Source organism: Protopterus annectens, chromosome 6.part1, assembly GCF_019279795.1.
Source record: "Protopterus annectens isolate FY-2018-M chromosome 6.part1, PAN1.0, whole genome shotgun sequence".
NCBI classification, from domain to species: domain Eukaryota; kingdom Metazoa; phylum Chordata; order Ceratodontiformes; family Protopteridae; genus Protopterus; species Protopterus annectens.
The window spans coordinates 544762350-544769333 of NC_056738.1; positions in this window are offsets into that span (position 1 = coordinate 544762350).

A 6984-nucleotide genomic window follows, 5' to 3' on the forward strand; every position below is an offset into this window, starting at 1 on the left:
TGTAAGAAGGGATTCACCACAATGATCCTGGGGGATTCTTTCTGAATCCTCAAAAGTACCCTGGATATTAGTAGAAAGCCATACAGGAACATCACTGTCTAAAGAAAAGAAAAGGTACCTGTCTTCTGAGCCTTCCTGTATGGAGTCCTGGAACAGAATTTCAACAGTCAATTGCTCAAAGAGGATGTAAAGAGATCTTCTTGAGGAATTCCCCACAGATGGATCAAATCTTGAAAGACCCCAATCTAGTTTTCATTCATTAGGGTTTGCCCTGATCTTGTTCAGCTTGTCTGCCACATATTTTGCTCTGAGAGAGTGTAAGAGGCCTGTAGAGTGGGATTGTGCTGTAAAGCTGTATCCCAAGCTAACATAGCTAGTCTGCAAAGGGGTACAACCTGGATTCCTCTTGCTTGTTGATGTACCACATGACTGTTGAGTGCCTTGATCAGGGCATGCATCTCCTTTATATTTATGTGCTTGTGTCTGTCCTTGGTGTCCTACGCCCCCAACACATTTAGCCCTCCTGAAATTACTCCCCAAGCAAAGTCTGAAGAGTCTGTGGTAACTAACTGCCTTGGAGCAGGAAGGGAGAGGGGGAAACCTGGACTTAAGGATATCTGCTGTTTCCACCAAAAAGATTTCTCTTCTGACAAATCCTAGTACTTAGATCTGAAATGACAAAGGATGTTGCTGCTGGAACCAAAAAACTTTAGTTACCATTGTATCCTTCTCATGTGGAATCTTGTTAGTGGTATCATGAGAATCACAGATGCCATTAAACCCAAAATCCTGAGGTATTCCCTTGCAGGAACTGATTGAAGTCTGAGTGGAAAAACCTTAAAACTGATATAGCTCTATGTTTTCCTGTGGAAGAAAACCTCTTTGAACTGAGATATGATGATAAGCATCTTTTAAATCTAGTGTTACCAGGAAACATAAAAGAGGAAGAAGAGGGAACAGATTGTTAAGTGACAGCATTTTAAACTCAGGCACCATCACAAACAGATTTAGAAAAAAAAAAAAGATCCAAGCATTTTCTTCCCTTGGCCCTAAAAACATTCTTAAATAAAAACCTTTTCCCATGTGGAGGAAATGAAACTGGTTCTATCACTTCCTGGGACAGCACATGACGAGAGACAGGTGGAAATAAAAGAGTCTGGTCTGGAGGATTAGGAATTACTCTTTGAAAAGGAGAAAATTCCTTCCACTGCCATCTGTAACCTTGATGAATGATCATCAGGTCTCATTTGTCTGAAACAATTTGTTGCCAAACAAAAGTGGAAATTGAGACATGCTGAGCTGCCTTGGTTTTGGGGGTTCCTGAATTATTTTTGGAATCCCCTTGCGATCTCTTCTAAAAAGACTGTTTACCTGCATTTTGTTGAGACTGTTTTTTTTTTTGCCAAAATTAGATGAGGAAGTTAGAGAATCCCTCAGAAAATTTGAAAAAGGAGGGCTGTAAAATCTTAAGAGATTCCATCCCTCTCATCACACTTCTTGATCACCTATGCAGCAGAAGGGCCAAAAACTAAATCTCTTTCCAATGAGAATTTAAAATCTCACTTTAATATAATCTGGGAGGGTCTTAGAATGCAGCCAGGTGAACCTCCTCAAAAATGTATTAGTAGCCACAACTTTGGAAGAAGTATCAACTGAATTGTACATACAATGAGCAGTAACTTGTAGTATTGCAGAAAACACATTATTTAAAGCAAATTTCCCTCACATGAAGAAACTGCAGACAAAACATTCTTCATACTTTCACAATTATTCAGAATAAACTTCAACATATGAGCCTGCCAGTTTAAAATTCTGAAAATCAGAGTTTTCCCATACTTATCAATAATTTTCCCATCCTAATCGGAAAGAACAGGATTGAAATTAATTAAATGTTTAGGATAAGTAGGATTAAGTACAGCTATAGCTGCGGCATCAGGTTTGGAAGAGTTTATAAAAAGTTAAAAGACTGAGGAACTTTATACATCCTATCCCCTTTTTATGGGCAGCTGGCTGGCTGTTAGGAAAATTACAGGCTGTAACACACACCCTCCAAAACTGACAGAACTACAGGAATATGTGAAGGTTTGGAAATACTTCTGTAACAGCTCATAGTATTTTCTGACAGACTGAGAAATTCAGTGTTCTCCCATTAAAAACACTGGGACATTCCTGAAAGAGTCTCAAAGAAAGAGAAATTCCCACAGGGAGCATGAGAATCTGAGCTCTCCCCTGGGTCTGAGTCAGAAACATAAGGAGAAAAACCCTGCATCCATCCCTTTATCCTCCTGTTCAGATTCAGAATCTTGAATCTCTTCAGGAAAAGTGGTATCCCTCTTTCTTTTACCAAAAACTATTTTATGAGAAGGATCAATAGAATTAAACTCTGAGCCAAACCCAGTAAATTACTTCTGTCCAAGGAAATTTGAGGAGGGATAGATACATGTAGTCTTCTGTTTCTTTTTGACAGTTAAAGCCTTCCTTCTCCCCTCTCCAAGAACAAATAACAGTGTCTTTCCCTTGTCCAGTGAGCAGACCCCAATGACGGGACTGCAGCAGCCACAGAGGATGTGGCTAACCCTGGTCCATAGTATCTCTAGGTGCTACATCAGAGGAATCCGTAGTAAACTATGAGTGGTCTGAGGTACAACTAATGGTCACAGCAGAATCATCCACTTGCTGTGAGGCAAACTGCTACCCTGCTGTGGTAGCAAAACCTGTTTGCTTAACTTTTTCTGTTTGTGTCGGGAGGAGGGACTGACCATGAGACTGACAGTTTTTTTCCATGATTAAGGTGAAAAATGGTGCCTCTTTGGTGAAATTTTAAAATCTTTAAAAGACTTGCCAACCCCAAAAAGTAAAATAAATACAATTCATAAATAGAAAAAAAGTAAATACTTTAAACAACTTTTAAACTGACAGGAAAAATGAGTGTTCTCATTTAAATTAAAATACAGTCTTGTGACAGGAGTGTAATGAGTTGGCTGACTACTCTGTCAGAGATACTGGGTGAGCAAATTGGTATAACTAAGGAAATTATTTTTTGAGCTATGAAACAGAATCAGAATTGCCTCAACATAGTAAGGCCTTGCTGAGTCTAATTATGGTTGCTGCCAAAAAAGCAATTACTAGAAAATGGAAATCAAAGTTTAAACCAACTGTACTAGAAGTAGTAAATATAGTAATAGAGATAAAGCAATGGGAATTGGAAACTTTAGAAAAGGGTAGGAGCAAATTAAATAAAAAAATAGGAATTGTGGGAACAGTTTATGCAGAAGAGGAACGAGGTCTAAAAGTAGGCAGGACTTGAATGAGCTATGTAATGTTTGACTGACAATGGCTGGATAGATTGTAAGTGATGTATAATGTTTGCAACTAAAATTATGCCAATATGGTTTATGATCTATAATTAATAAAATTATGTTAATATGTTTTGTTTTCATTTATATAAATATATGATTGCCTATGTCATGTGTGATAATTTAATAAAAATAAAAAATATAGTCTTGTGACAGTCTATAAAAATACGGACTTCTAGCTTAAAAAAACTATTCTGTACAGGAAAGTGTAAAAAAAAAAAATGTTTAAAATGGATTTTTTTCTCCAAAGGGAACTTACCTGCCCAGCAAAGGAAAAGCACAAGCCCACTGTTGATCCTTGAATGCCTCAGAGGAGCATACTCTTTGGCAGCAGTAAAGGTCTGAAGGGTTCAGAGCCCCAAATCAGTCTTTTCAGTCAGCTAAACTCAAGCTGACTGATGGCTTGGGTATGTGGGAGGTGACCGGAAGCTTTAGACGCTTGCCAGCTGTTATATTCATGCAGGATATAACTCATATAGCTTAGGATACTGCAGCAGTGATAAATATGATGAACATCATGTTGTTCTAAGTTAAAGAATGTCAGGGACAGGTTACTTGCACACATAGCAGGCAGAAAGAAATCTGTTTTTAAATCTGCCACAGTAGTTTGTTGGCCAGTACTGGCAGGTTTAACTGCCAAGCGTGATGCCTGATATGAGCAATTGAATAAGGGGTGCTTAAATATTGTTAAGATTGGGTTTCACGCTATAGAAATGCTTAACTGGTGCAATTGTCTTTTTTACGATATTGGAACATAATCACCGCACTACATAAATCTATATATCTAGTGTGTGTGTGTGTGTGTGTGTGTGTGTGTGTGTGTGTGTGTGTGTGTGTGTGTATGTATACAACAATATATATATATATATATATATATATATATATATATATATATATATATGTGTGTGTGTGTGTGTGTGTGTGTGTGTGTGTATGTATACAACAATATATATATATATATATATATATATATATATATATATATATATATATATATATATATGTGTGTGTGTGTGTGTGTGTGTGTGTGTGTGTGTGTGTGTGTGTGTGTGATTCTATCATGAAACATTGAATGCTCAAAAAGAATGAGATATTATTTTAGAGTGAATCTAAAATGATCAAAAATGGGAGATGCTAAAACTATTTTTTTTCAGGAAGTCAAGCCACCCTGCACTCCTCCAAACTCCCTGCTAATTATATATACCAACTCCCAGATCACACAACAGCGGAGTAAGGGCAAATACCTTTACCCAGTTGCAAAGCAATCTCCCTCAAAAGGCTGTTGGCAAAACTACTTTTAAAGAGAATGATCCCTCATATCACTGTACACTTTTTTTACAACAGCAAAAAGCATTGCTCATATGAGTGTTCACTCTTCTCAACTGCAACCATATATGAACATATGTATATATAGACACATACAGATGCACACTATTCTTTTTAATTTAACACACTGTTCACTGAATCACATTACTTTGGACTGAATTACCATAATATTAAAAAAGACAACAACAAAAAAAGTAAAAAAAAAAAAAATACAAAGTGATTTTCCAGGAAGTCAAGCCCCCTTTGCACCCCCTACGGTCCAGATTGTGGCCTTCATACACCTGCTGCAGCCTTCACACACACGCAACTCAAATGGGGTAAGGGTACATTTCTCTGACTATGGTGTACAGAGCCCTAGGGTCAAGACTTGGTGGGGCTGATTATTTTCGTCTATACACACTGAGCCGAGTGGAGGAGGAGCATTGACTACAATTCTGATCTGAGATATATAACAATAAGTATCCTGTTTTTTTTTTTTTGCTTATTTTTACTAGTTATTTCGTCTAGCAATTTATATATAGCACTTTTTATTATTGTCTGCTGCATACTTTTTACTGTATTTTATTGCTATTAACTAATCTGCATGGTTAAACTAAAATTGTCTGCCTTACAGGGCCTGATAAATAAGGTTTTTACTGTCACACTGTTTGTAAAGCTTTTTAGCTAGTTTCACTGTGTGAAAGGTATTAACGGGAAAAAATGCACCAGACAGCATCTAAAATCCTGTGGCTTCCAAGTACATAGCAGCCTTCAGACTGACCTAATTCAGTTACTTCTCCAGAAGGGCACACAGATCTCTAGCAAATTCAGTTGGCTTATCCAGCACATCTTCTGACTTGCCTTTGAGAATATTTAGAACTTAATTTTTAAATTGTTTCACCTTCCCCCCAGCTCCCCAAATGTTTGTGGGGATGGAGATCCCTGACCCTACACTCACACCACCTTAGCTCACAACCTAGTAACCTTGGGTTGCCAGTTGACTCATTTTCAGTGGGACAAACCCGAACTGGGTGGGGTCCAGAGTTTGGAGGTTACCAATGTCTTTGTTTATGTGAAGTACAGGCTAACAGAGAAGGCCTTTGGCTAACGCAGTTTGCAGATGACTGCAAACTAGGAGCCATAGTCAAGTCCCCAAATGATGTGGACATCCTACAGAAGGGCCTCAGTGAGACAGATGCCTGGTATCAGAGCCATGGCCTCAAGCTCAATGCCAAATTTCCCAATGAAATTTAAGCACCTGTTTGTTTCTTCTGATTTCCTGCCAAGGAGTGTATCATATAACTGATTTGTTTGCAGTTAAAAGCATTCTGTAGAGTCTTCTTGCTCCTTTATCTGTTTAAAAACTTTCATTTTGTGTCTCACACTGCTGTTCTTCTGCTGTGCTAAAAATGTCTGTAGTGTTTACTGTCTAAAAGAGTGTAGGCTAGTAGCTGTAGTATTGTCCCAGTTCAGATTTACTGTCTTTGGGCCCGTTTGTTTTTGCAGTGGTTGTTCTGAGCACACGACCAGGCCATCTTGAATTAGCAGAAGCTTTTCTTTACCTTTGTGGCAGGATTGTGTTGATTGGCTGCCTGCTGGTGGAGGTTGAATGGTCTAGGGCTTGGAGTAAGCACTCATTGGTTCTTTTGAGCTTTTTTAAAAAAAGATGTTTAAGGTTGTATCTTCTGGTATTTAAGCCCTAACTTTGAGAGGATTTCTGTCTATACACACTGAGCCGAGTGGAGGAGGGGCATTGACTACAACTCTGATCTGAGATATATAATAATAAGTATCCTGTTTTTTTTTTTTTTTTTTTGCTTATTTTTACTAGTAATTGCTTCTAGCAATTTACATAGCACTTTTTATTGCCTGCTGCATACTTTTTACTGTATTTTATTGCTATTAACTAATCTGCATGGTTAAACTAAAATTGTCTGCCTTACAGGGCCTGATAAATAAGTTTTTTTTCTTTCACACTGTTTATAAAGCTTTTAGCTAGTTTCACTGCGTGAAAGGTATTAACGGGAAACTTTCTCCACTTGTTAAGCACCTGTTTGTTTGTTCTGATTTCCTGCCAAGGAGTGTATCATATAACTGATTTGTTTGCAGTTAAAAACATTCTGTAGAGTCTCCTTGCTCCTTTACCTGTTTAAAAATGTTCATTTTGTGACTCACTGCTGTTCTTCTGCTGTGCTAAACATTTCTGTAGTGTTTACTGTCTAAACAAGTGTAGGCTGGTAGCTGTAGTATTGTTCCCTACTTTCCCTCTCTGTTGGTGTCTTGCTGTTATACTTGGTGGCTTTGCAGTTGCCTGCCCCTTCTG